General features: G+C 52.1%; 1 protein-coding gene across 1 annotated transcript in view; it reads right to left on the reverse strand.

Moving 5' to 3' along the window:
- Nucleotides 1-9,813, reverse strand: part of LOC118084298 (neuroligin-3) — a 50,452-nt gene extending 40,639 nt beyond the window's left edge. Inside the window, exon 1 of the mRNA XM_060270032.1 lies at nt 9,600-9,813. The gene's annotated coding sequence lies outside the window, so the exon portion shown is untranslated. The remainder of the gene's footprint in view (nt 1-9,599) is intronic.
- Nucleotides 9,814-12,944: the final 3,131 nt, after the last annotated feature.

Genomic DNA, 12,944 nt, shown 5'->3' on the forward strand with positions numbered 1-12,944 from the left:
ACCTACAAAGCCTTTGCTCCTCTGAGGCAGAGAAATAAGCTATGATCTTTAGCTGAAGACTCTTTGGGTGCATCCTGGGCAGGGCCCTGAGCAGCCACCAGGATCAGTCAATATATGACAAGAGCTCGCTGCTCATGAGGGGGAGGGGCTCAGTGGCAGAGCACCTACTTTGCATGCAGAAGGTCCCTGGTTTGATCCGCAATGGCAACTCCATGTGGAGCTGGGAGACAACCCTGCTTGGCACACTGGAGAGTTTCTGGCAGTCAGTGTAGACCAGGGGTGGCCAACTCCCAAGAGACTGTGATCTACTCACAGAGTTAAAAACTAGCAGTGATCTACCCCCTTTGGGGGGGTTCAGGTCAAACTTGTTGAGCTTCTTTTAGGAGGGAGGGAGGCCCATTTTTTAGGGCTTCAGGTCATAGTTGTTCAGCCTTTTTTAAGGGAGGAGGAAATTTTGGGGTGAGCCTTTTTTAGGGAAGCCAGTGATCTACCACAGACATCCAGTGATCTACCGGTAGATCACGAACTACCTATTGGACATGCCTGGTCATGGGTGTAGGCAGGGGGGGCAGGAGGGGGCAGCTGCCCCCCCCTAGAAGCAAAAAAAATAATGTATTTTACAGACCATAACCAGCACTTTTCCCCTCCAAAAACTGAAGTGGAAAGGGCTTTGCTTTAGCAAGAGCAGCTAAGTCTCCGCTTGCTGGGGGGGGGGGACACAGCAGTAACAAAAACACATCAAATAAATAAAGCAAAGTGGCTACCAGTAGTTAAGCAGTTAAGACAATGGAGCATATATCCCCAGGCAAGATTCGATAGCTGACCATTTCACCCTATTGTTCTTAAGTGGGAGTTGTTAATGAGCATTCAGGAGCATTAAGAGTTCTATTGGCGATTTAATGAGGGTGCAGACTCAGAGGATTCAATTTGACTAAGGTGGCTCTGCAAGGCTAAAAAGAAGTGAATAAGAAAGGGGGGAGGCTGTAGCTTTGACAGACACAGTGATGTTTATAAAAAGCATTGGTGTTCCAGTCTGCCCCTCCTCCTGCATCTGTATACTGTAAATCGGGGTGGCCACCTCCCAAGAGACTCTGATCTACTCAGAGTTTAAAACTGGGGGTGATCTACCCCCTTTTGGGGGGTTCAGGTCAAAGCTGTTGAGTTTTTTTTAAAGGAAGGGAAGCCCTGTTTTTTGGGGTTTAGGTCAAACTTGTTGAGCTTCTTTTAGGAAGGAGGGAGGCCCATTTTTGTTTAGGGCTTCAGGTCATAGTTCAACTTTTTTGAGGGAGGAGGAAAATTTTGGGTGAGCTTTTTTTAGGGGTGCCAGTGACCTACCAGTGATCTACCACAGACATCCAGTGATCTACTGGTAGATCACAATCTACCTGTTGGACGTGCCTGCTGTAAATCAAGCAGAGAGAAAGCTGCTTACAAGGCTCCTGTACATGCAGAGTTCCAGCATCACAGCGTCACCCAGAGGCACCCACAAATATGAGTTATCCCTCTCTCTGTTTCTTCCTTCCTTCCCTCCCTCTTCCATCCTTAATAAAATACGGGGGGGGGGGGGCAGATAAGCCCCACATAGAAAGCCCATCAACATGGGGGGATGACTCTTTCAAATACGGTATTTACCAGTAATTGGGAGGGGGAAAGGCACCTAGGCCTCTAGGAGTTGGCTGCTATGCCTAGGAGTAGGACAATTCAAGAAAGCAGAACGATGCATATGGTATGGTAATATATCAATAGAATCATAGAATTGTAGTCGGAAGGGACCACAAGGGTCATCTAGTCCAACCCGCTGCAATGCAGGATTTTTTTCCTAAGGTGGGGCTTGAACCATGGTTGAAATATTATGCTGATATGCAGCAACGCCTCGGAACTGTCGTGGCTGCGGCCATGCCTTGCCTCGCCCTCGCCCGCCCTGCCACCCCCTCTCGCCTGCCCGACCCTCCCGTCCTCTTGCTGCAGAGTTCCAGCATCACAGCGTCATCCAGAGACACCCACAAATATGAGTTATCTCTCTCTCTATTTCTTCCTTCCTTCCCTCCCTCTTCCATCCTTAATAAAATACAGGGGGAGGCAGATAAGCCCCACATAGAAAGCCCATCAACATGGGGGGATGACTCTTTCAAATACGGTATTTACCAGTAATTGGGGGGGGGGGGGCACCTAGGCCTCTAGGAGTTGGATGCTATGCCTAGGAGTAGGACAATTCAAGAAAGCAGAATGATGCATATGCTATGGTAATATATCAATAGAATCATAGAATTGTAGTCGGAAGGGACCACAAGGGTCATCTAGTCCAACCCCCTGCAATGCAGGATTTTTTTCCTAAGGTGGGGCTTGAACCATGGTTGAAATATTATGCTGATATGCAGCAACGCCTCGGAGCCGTCGTGGCTGCAGCCGTGTCTTGCCTCGCCCTCGCCCGCCCTGCCACCCCCTCTCGCCTGCCCGACCCTCCCGTCCTCTCCAGCCAAGCAGGGTAGCTGCCAACGCTACCAGCCCCAGAAGCACAAGGTGGCCGCTGCTGCCACTGCCACGATGTCATCAGGCCCGCTGGCCCTTTAGCCCCGCCCACTTCGTGGCCCCTCCCCTTCCGTGCCTTGGCCCCGCCCCTGAACAGCCATGGCTTGCCCCCCCCCTAGTTTTGATCCTGGCTACGCCCCTGTGCCTGGTGTAGACAATACAGAGCTAGGCAGACCAATTGTCTGACTCAATACAAGGCAGGTTCTTGTCTCTCCAAGCCCTACCTGCAGATGCCAGGAATAGAGCCTGGGACCTTCTGGAAATGGCCCCCCCCCTCCCCTTCTCGCCTGCTTGAAACCCTGGCTGTCAGAATAGACCATCCTGAAGCACAATCTTACCATAAGATGACATCCACAGAGAGTGCTACTTGTTTATCCAACCAAGGTGGGCCTTTCCTTCTCTGACCATGGAAGCTGCAGGCTGCATATTCCAAGACATTTTGGTGGCAGCTTGGTTGGCCTAAGCCCTAAGGGGTTGCTCTAACCCTGAACTTTGGAATCTTCCTTATGGGCCAAGGTTGTCCTGCTGCGGTTGACTTGTTTACCATCTAGCCTGAGGAACAGTTCTGAAGAACTTGGAAGTTGGCACACTATTTTGTGATGCTGTGGTTATCCTAAAAGGGGTGTGTGTGTATTGCTCTGATAGCAAGAGAATAAGCTTTTCTGTTGGAATCGGTCTGGCATTATCATGCACATCTTCCTGCTGTGGCTGCCATCCACCCAGATAACCTGGCCCCAAATGCAGACTCCTTCTTACAGCTCTACTAAGGTTCCAAACCTGCTACTGCAGCTGGGAGGAGAAACTTCAAATGGCACTGATACAACAAACACACTCAGGAGAAGAAGGCTCTTTGAAGTCATGTGGTGTATCACCTGCTGGGGACAGCAGAGAACAATGCATGGGGGGGGGGAATCTCTGGCCCAGGGGCCAAAAGGCTCTCTATCAGGTCCTCAGGGCCTTTTCAAAGGTGCACCTCCCACTTGTCCACAGACCACATTCCTCCCTGGGTCTGTATGATTCTTGGGAGCTTTCCCCTGGCCAGAGATGTGCCCTGGAAGTCTGTTCATACTGTATCACTTAGTTGCCTGGATAGAAGACAGGTGTGTGCAGTGCTAGGAACTAGCCAGGTGCCGGGTGCATTTTGCAACTGACGTGGGTCAAGTTGTGACTATGTGGAGCTCTCTGGGTGCCAGGCTGGTGACAGGGGGAAGCAAAATGTCACTTAGAGAAGGATCTGAAATATTTTCCTTGAAGCTTGACTTTATTTTATTCCAAATTATTTTATTTGATGCTTTAATGTGTTGCAAACCACTTTGAGATCTGTTCTTTAAAATATAAAGCGCTATAGAAATGACATTTATCATAATTATATACTCCATTGTGGGGGGAGGTGCCTAGACATTCCATTGTGTGGCCTAGGGTTTAAGGTGCCGCTTGGCAATTGAATTATATACCAGAGTTTATGAGACTCTGTGTGTGTGTGTGTGTGTGTGTGTGTGTGTGTGTGTGTGTGTGTGAGAGAGAGAGAGAGAGAGAGAGAGAGAGAGAGAGAGAGAGAGAGGAGTGTGTGTAGAAACTAGCCTTCTGCACCCGCTTTTGCCTCTGGCCCTCCCTACCGCTGGCATGTAGCCCCTGGAAGGTTAAGGCAAAGGGAACGTGGCCCTTAGGCCAACATGGAGAATGGTAGGGAAGAGGACATCAACTCCCTGACTGCCTCTGAACATATGTAGACTGAGTCAGACTGAGGAAGGACTAATAGGAGGAGCGCAGAGTTCACCTTCATCTTCCCCACCTGAAACAAAACACGTCTCTCCCACAGCAGGCGCTGTGACTCTCCAACAGCTTGACTTCACCCCCAAAGACATACTCCTCCATCATCTCCTGAGATAGACAACTTAAGCATTTTCATGGCAATATTCCTACTGCTGCCAATTTATCTTGTTTGGAGGAAGTGAAAGAAAACAAGACATTCCAGTTAAGCAAGTATACAAAAGTCACTGACCAACCAAAAATACTAACCAACCTGCCCAACTATAGTATAGTCATACCTCGATTTGCAACCGCAATCCGTTCTGGGGAGCCAGTCGTTCCCCAAATCGGTCGCTCCCCGATGCACACTTTTGCACATGCGCGAAGCGCCGACAGTGCTTCTGTGCGCACACACATTGCTCAGATCGCTTCCACACATCCGAGCACCATGGAACCTGGATGTAAATACTTCCGGGTCCGCGGTGGTAGGAAACCAAAAGGGTCGCAAACTGAGGCAGTCACATACCAAGGTATGACAGTAGTCATTTGTGGCTTTCCAACAGCTTCAATGAGAAAGGGAGAGGGAGAGGATGAACTCTTTCCACATTTCCAAAAGGTTGTCTGCCAGGGCACTAGAGAGGATCCTTCATTGCCTGTGGCTCAGAGGCAAAGCACCTGTTTGCATGCACAATGTCGCAGATTCAATCCCTGACATCTCTAGGAAGGGCTGGGAATGTCAACCACTTGAAACCCCATAGAGTCGCTGCCGGTCAATGTTGACAATACTGGGGTAGATGGACCAATGGTCTGACTCAGGATAAGGCAGCTTCCTATATAGAGCTCAGTCAGTAGAGCATAGAATCCTGGAATTGTAGTTGGAAGGGACTCTAAGCAGTGGAGGAAGCCGCTCGGGCACCTAGGACGGCGTGCCCAGGGGTGGGGCGAGCTGCCCATAGGGGTGGGGGAAGGGCCGGATTTCCGTTTGATGAGGCCCTAAGCTACTGAAGGTAATGAGGCCCTTTATATGTCCAGCTGTCCTTTGTCAACAACAAATTGTCACTTTTTGTTGTTGAATATATTCTATATGGTAATTTATGGACCTGATAAGTATCTAAAGCCATTTGCACATAACAAAATATGTATTTTATCAAAGTAATTGTTGAACTGAAATACAACTAAGAAGTATATTAATAGTGAAATTCTTTTTAGTTTTTTTGGGGGGCCCTAAGCTATAGCTTGTTTAGCTTATACATAAATCTGGCACTGAGCAGGGTGAGCCGCCCATAGGGGTGGGGCGCACCACAGGACCTCTGGAGTCGGCCTTCCTCCTACCACTTAGCTGCCCTACAGCTGGGGGGGGGAGGAGGCAGCAGGTGGATCATTTGGGCAGCGCAGAGCTCAGGAGAGTACCGCCCAGCATTTTGTCACTGGTGACACCTGGGGCGGACCTCACCCAGCACACACCCCTTCCTCTGCCCCCTGCCCTGAGGATTGTCTAGTCCAGGGGTCGGCTATTTTTTTTAACCGTGGGCCAGTCCACTGTCCCTCAGACCTTGTGGCGGACCGGAGAAGCAGCACAGGGGTGGGGACTGGAAGAAGAGGTGAGGGGGGCAAGTAGTCCTCCCCACTCCCACCCCCTGCGCTAACTTTCCCAGGGGCCACCACTGCCACAGCCACTGCTTCTCGTGGGTAAGCAGAGCACCAGAGCGCCAGCGGCGGAGGGACGATGAGAGGCGCAAAAGGGCTGGCTCCGTAGAGGGGCTGCTTAAAATGGCGCTCAACCAGCCCCCCCTCCTCTAGGCAGGACGGGGAGAAGCCAGGAGGGAGGAGGCGCTGCCTGGTCTGTCCAACCTCCTGCAGTGGGAAGAGGGTCAGGGTCGTGTTTCATGGGTTGTACGAGAGCAGGGCGGTCCAATAGGTGGATCACGATCTACTGGTTGATCAGGAGGTGTCAACAACTTTGACTTCCTAAAAAAAAAGCTCAACAACTCTGACAATGGGTAGATCATTGCCAGTTTTTTAATACTGTGAGTAGATCACAGACTTGGAAGTTGGACACCCCTGGGCTAGAGGATCTTTGTAGTCCCTTCTAACTCCACAGTTCAAGGATTGAATGATTTATAGGCTTATCCCAAGCTTGAGTTTGGCAGTCTCAAACCCAATATTAACCACTGTTTGCCAGGGCCTGACTCAGGCCCTTTTGCACTGGCTAGTTGCCTTTTGACCCTCACAGTAACCTCTGTGTGAGCCTGGCCACTTACCTGCATGGAAAGATCCTTGGACGAGGGCTATGAAGCCCTAGGCTTAGCACATGCTGTTACTGCTCAAGGTTTTGGACTACCGAGCCTTGAACCACATCTAGTTCTCAGCTTCTGAACAACACCAGCACAATGCAAACATTGGGGCTGGCCTAATCCAGTACAGGAGGCATCTTATTATAGCAGGAACCATGGGGGAGGGGGTTTGTGGTGACTGCCATCCCCACTGCCATCAGCAAAGCCTTGTGGCAACAGGGTGTGCATGAGGACAACCGTGTCTCTTTCATCCATACATGTGAACTAGACCTAAGCTTCTATTCACTTCCATGGAGCAGGGAGTCAGGCTGCAGCTGGAGAATCTCTTTAATCTCCTTCCCACAGCCTGCTATGCTGACAGTGAAGAGTGGAGACACTCACAATCTTCCCGATTGCAGCCCTTTCCTTTTGCTCCAGTTGCATTTGGAAAATGAAAAGGAATTTTGTTTGGAACAAGGAAAAGGAATTAGAAAATGGGAACACCCTTAAAAAAGGAGTAAATTTTGTACACACACACGTGTAAATAAAAGGACTTGATGCTGGATTAGGACAAAGGCCTCTCCACTCCAACAGACAATCCTCAGGGTCCCATCCAACTCTACAATTCTATGATTCTATGATATATGAGGTATCCCGGACCTAAGTTTTTGGATAACTCAGTTGGTTAGGTTACAGGTAGGTAGCCGTGTTGGTCTGGATCGAAGTAAAATAAAAAAATTCCTTCAGTAGCACCTTAAAGACCAACTAAGTTTTTATTTTGGTATGAGCTTTCGTGTGCATGCACACTTCTTCAGAAGAAGTGTGCATGCACACGAAAGCTCATACCAAAATAAAAACTTAGTTGGTCTTTAAGGTGCTACTGAAGGAATTTTTTTATTTTACTTCAGTTGGTTAGAGCATGGTGCTGATAACACCAAGGTTGCAGGTTCGATCCCCATATCGGACAACTGCATATTCCGGCATTGCAACATCCAGACTGGTGGCCATCACTCCCCCCTCCCCTGGTATCCTGGCAGAGAGGCAGCCAGGAAACTTCAGCAAGTCCTAGTTCACCGGCTATGCCCACACAGCTCTAAGACAGAGTGGCAGGAGCCCCCTCGTCCAGCCAGCCTTCCCTCATCCTTGCTTCCAGAGAGTCTCAGCAAGAAGCTCTACCCAAGCGGAACAAGCCCTTTTCTGACAAACACGTGGAGAATCAAATCGAAGTTACTAGTCCCTCGGGAGGAGAGAGACACCGACCTAATTCTACAGCACACTGGAGCATATCTTAACATACACCACAGTGTGCTGGCAAGCATGAAGCCAAGAGTAACTGCTACAGCTACTCATATCTGGTCTTCCCTTCAGTTTCACTCCTGAGAAAGGTCTCCAGCGCTGACATCTAGGAGACTGAAACAGCCAGTTGGAAGGGCTGCAAAGTTTTCTGCCCTCTCCTCGAGGGAGTGAGTTGTGTAACCATGGAAACTAGGCCGGAAGGAGGGCCAGTCAGGTGCCCTCCAGGTGTTTTGAACTACAGCTTGCAGCTGCCCCAGCCAGCATGTCCTGGGTGGCACAGAAGGGCACCAGGCTGCAAAAGGATGATCGGCAGAGTCGGGCTCACATGGCTCAGCTGCAAGAAGGAGATGCCCCTGCTGCAGCCCATCGCTCTTTCTCTACAGAAGCCCAGCACTGCAGGCTTCCCTTCTGCAGCTCCTTCTCTCCTCACCCACCAGGTGAGGGGAGGGTGTGCTCCTCTGCACCAACACACGCACAAATGGAGGCAGGGGTACCTAAGTACCTCAACCAGGATAGGACCTTGAAGGCTCCCAAAGGCAGCCAAGAGGGAGCAAATGAGAAAGGCACTCTCTGCACATGCTCACGGGCCCCTGGCTCTCCTACGCCCGCCCGCACCACTGCAGGGGGAGGCTTCTGCCTGCCAAAGGAGTGCCTGGACCAACCTTGGAACTGATGCACAATCCAATGGCCACACTCCCCTAGGGACACCACCAATGCTACTCTTGCCTCTATAGGGAAAGGCAACTACAGTACATACTCTCTAGCCTTCCGGAGATTTGGGGGGGGGGGGGGCCGAGCAGGCCGCCGCTTCCTGAGGGCCCTGTCTGCCAGCTTTGGGCCCCGAGTCCGCACCCCACCCCCATTAGTCTGCCCGCTTGCCCCGAGGCCCTCCGTACCCCAAGATCGAGGCCAAAGGGCCGGAAAGCAGCGTCCCAGCAGGTCTCGCCCGCCGCGGCAGGAGGAGGGGTGACGAGGCCTGCTGTCGGGGCTCCCCAAGGAGAAGGGAGGGATGGCGCGCGACGGGGACGCGCAGGGGAGGCTGTGCACCCTCGTGGGCAGGCCCTCCAGCCATAATCATGGCGGATTGGGGCCACCCCACGCGCCAAGCTCCCCCTCCCCCGCAAGCTGAAACCTTGATGCCGCCCACCCACCCAGACCCCTTCCTCGGCAACAGGGGGCGGGGAGTGAGGGAACGAGCGCCCGGTCACGCGCCCCCAAGGCACAGACACACCGACAACCATCGCCGGTTATAGAAATTTCGGGGAGGGGCGGGGGGAGGGTGCGCGAAGAGGTGATGGAGACGCGCGCCTGGATGGAGGGGGAAACCGCCCCCACCCGCGTTTCAACCTCTTATGCCTTTTTTTATAAAAAAAAAAAAAAGAAGAATGAGGGGGAAGGATCTCCTCTATGCCATCCTCCTCCGCACCGTCTCCATGGCAACGCCACAGAGACCGGTCACAGCAGCAGCAAAAGCCCCCCCCCCTCCACCACCCCCGCACTTGCTCCCATCCTCCACCCAGACCGACGGACATCGCCCCTGAAATGGAGACGGGAAGCGGGGAGAGCGCTCGAAGCTGCCGCTGCAGCCGGAGAGAAGGATTGCGGAGGGAGATTCCCGCTGTCTGCAACCCACCCGGCGGCGCTGGGCGGGTGAGTGGGTGGGGGGAAGCCGTCGCTCTGCCTGTCGGTCCTCCTGCCGTCCGTCCGTCGGTCGGTGCATCTCCCTCCCTCCCTCCTTGCTCGGCCACTCACCCGACGCGCTCCTGCTGCGCTGGGCTGGGGCGAGGAGAAGGAGGCAGTAGAGCGGGGTATCCCACGGCGGCAGCCATGCCGGGCTAGTCCAGTCCAAGCCGTGGCGAGCGGTGGTGGCTTGGCGGTGGCGCGGGAGAAGGGGCGGCTAGGCGGGCGCGGGAGGGCTCCTGCAACGGCCGCCGTCAGCGCCTCCAAAGTCCCCGCCCCGCACGCGCCTGCCTCCCCTCGCCAGGCGCCTCGTCGTCGGCGTCTTTTGGTTCTCGCCTCTTCGCCTAGCCGGTCCCGAGAGCGCGCCCGAGCGGTGCACGCGGGTGCGAGGGGGCGCGCGTGCACGGCGGAGAGAGGGGCGAGGAGGAGAAGGGGCTGCTGGGCCGGTAACCCCTTCATTGCCGCTGCCCGATGATGCAAGGGGGGACCACCTCCCTCTCCCCAAAAAAGGGGCCCCCTCTTTTTGCAACTCAACCTTGCGGGGGGAGAGGCTTGTTTATAGCAGAGGAGGGTCATCTGGGCATCTCCCCCTCCCGAGATACCCCCTTCAGAGCATCCTATTCCTTTTTGCAGCTTACCTGGAGCACAATTCCTGACAGTCTCGCCCACCGCCCAGAGACACCTCCCGCTTTTAGGCTCGGCCTATGACTCTTCCCCCATTCCCCCTGCGTCCCATGGTTGCACAAGCGATTCATACTGGTACCGAGGGGTGGGGTGGTTAGAGGGCAAACAAGTTCAACTTCCTGCTGTGGAACTCTGAGGCTGCTCCCCCTTCTCCCAGAGCCCCCCCCCCCCCAGCCTTGGAGGTGAGTCGCCCATGCAGGACAGGATGTGCTGGCTCTGCCTTTGACTCTGTGGCATCCCCAGCCCCTCAGAAGGGTACAGACTCTGGTTCTGTGCAGGAAACATGGGGACTCAGTGGGAGAGCACCTGCTTTGCCGCAGACGGTCCCAAGTTCAGTTCCCTGCAGCATCTCCAGGTAGGCCTGGACTGGACATGTCCCCTGCCTGAAACCCCAAAGTGTTGCTGCCAGTGAGCATAGGCAGTACTGAGTGAGATGGACCAATGGTCTGACTCAATATAAGGAGGTTTCCTGCACTCCGATTATCTCCCTCCCTGGTTTGAGCAAGCTGTAGGTTGTTGAGATGTTCAAACAGGCAAAGCAGAATCAGAAAACGCTGCTTAGGAAAGTTGCTCACAGGTAGAGCACCCGCCTTGCATTCAGAAGGCCCACCCTTGGCATTTCCAGGTAGGGCTGGACAAGAGCACTCCATGCAGACAACAGGTGTACCAATGGTTTGACTCTGTGCAATGCATCTTCCTAAGTTCCACATGAGACTAACTTGGCCATGTGAGAGGGGATATGTTGCACCCCACACACAGTGCCACAAGCACGGACACTTCGCAACATGTGGTGGTCATCCCAATATCTGGAAGGTGTCTAGAATGTCAAGGATGGCCACAGGAAGAAGAGCCGGGGAGCTGCTGGTGCTGCCTGCCCCCCCCCCACAACATCTGCCACCTGAGGCATTTACCTTAATGGTAGGGTCGGCCCTAATCCTAGTTACAGAAAGGCAGGAGTCCCATGGGGAACCAATGCAAGAATGTGACTGGGATCTATTCCAGATCAATCATCCATAAATGTGATACCATCTGGTCAGCCACTTTAAAAGTTACTAGTTATTGGCTATTCCAGAAAGTTTACAAGACTCCACAGCTTCTTGACACCTGGTAGCTGTCTGTTTGGGTGCCCACCAGGGGAGTGCTGAGAAGAGCTGGAATGGAGCAAGGGTCCAAGTTGGAACATCTCTTGCCACTGGGTTAATGTAGTGCTGTCGCCCTCTGGTGGCTGACACACAGGTGGTGAGTTACTGGTGGTCTATCTTTCTTGTCCTCAGGTGAGCAAGGTTTAACCTATTGGGTCTCTTGGCTTGAGCCCAAGATAAGGACCTTGTTGTTGGTATCCATCTGCATTGGGAGACAATGGAGTTGCCTCCAGGGGTGAAATCAAACTGCTAGAGAATCACAGTGGCTGCAGAGGCCAGTAACTCATAACTCCTGCCTCCTGTGTAGCCTTTGCTGCATTAGCAGCACCAAAATAACCTCTCCAGGGTGCAAGCCTTGGCAGTGTGTCTGGAGGTCCTGGGCAGCCCAGAGGACAAGATCCCCTCTTGGCCTCGCTGATGTGGTTCAAAGGAAAGCAGAGCAAGATGGTTGGCATCAGCTTGGCTGCAGGAGTGGTTGGAAGGAAGTGTACCATTGAATCAGCTTAGGGACTGAATCAGCTTAGGGACTTCACTCTGAATTTGCATAGCGTTTACTCCTTAGCCTGTTCTTCTCTCAAAGAACTTGCTGAGTAGGTAACAATATGGCATTTTTCACATCCAGATTCACTTTGAAAAGTAAAAGATATTTTAAAAAGCCAATGTTCTTGATCATAGAATCATAGAGCATAGCTGCCAAGTTATCCCTTTTTTTAAGGAATTTTTCCTTATGCTGAATAGGCTTCCTCGCGAGAAAAGGGAAAACTTGGCAGCTATGACATAGAGTTGGAAGAGACCACAAAGGCCATCCAGTCCAATCCCCTGCCAAGCAGGAAACACCATCAGAGCATTCCTGACAGATGGCTGTCAAGTCTCTGCTTAAAGACCTCCAAAGAAGGAGGCTCCACCACACTCCTTGGCAGCAAATTCCACTGCCGAAAAGCTCTTACTGTCAGGAAGTTCTTCCTAATGTTTAGGTGGAATCTTATTTCTTATAGTTTGAATCCATTGCTCCGTGTCCGGTTCTCTGGAGCAGCAGAAAACAACCTTTCTCTCTCCTCTATATGACATCCTTTGATATATTTGAACATGGCTATCATATCACACCTTAACCTTCTCTTCTCCAGGCTAAACATACCCAGGTCCCTAAGCCGTTCCTCATAAGGCATCGTTTCTAGGCCTTTGACCATTTTAGTTGCCCTGCTCTGGACACGTCCCAGCTATTCTTGCCCAGAACTAGACACAGTACTCCAGGTGAGGTCTGACCAGAGCAGAATACAGTGGTACTATTACTTCCCTTGATCTAGATGCTATACTCCTATTGATGCATCCCAGAATTGCATTGGCGTTTTGAGCTGCTGCATCACACTGTTGACTCATGTCAAGTTTGTGGTCTACCAAGACTCCTAGATCCTTTTCACATGTACTTCTCTCAAGCCAGGTGTCACCCATCCTGTATTTGTGCCTTTCATTTTTTTATTTTATTTTTTTGCCCAAGTGTAGTACTTTACATTTCTCCCTGTTAAAATTCATCTTGTTTGCTTTAGACTACTGGGCCAAAGCAAACAAGATGAATTTTAACAGGGAGAAATGT

This window comes from Zootoca vivipara, chromosome W, assembly GCF_963506605.1.
Source record: "Zootoca vivipara chromosome W, rZooViv1.1, whole genome shotgun sequence".
Classification (NCBI taxonomy): Eukaryota; Metazoa; Chordata; class Lepidosauria; order Squamata; family Lacertidae; genus Zootoca; species Zootoca vivipara.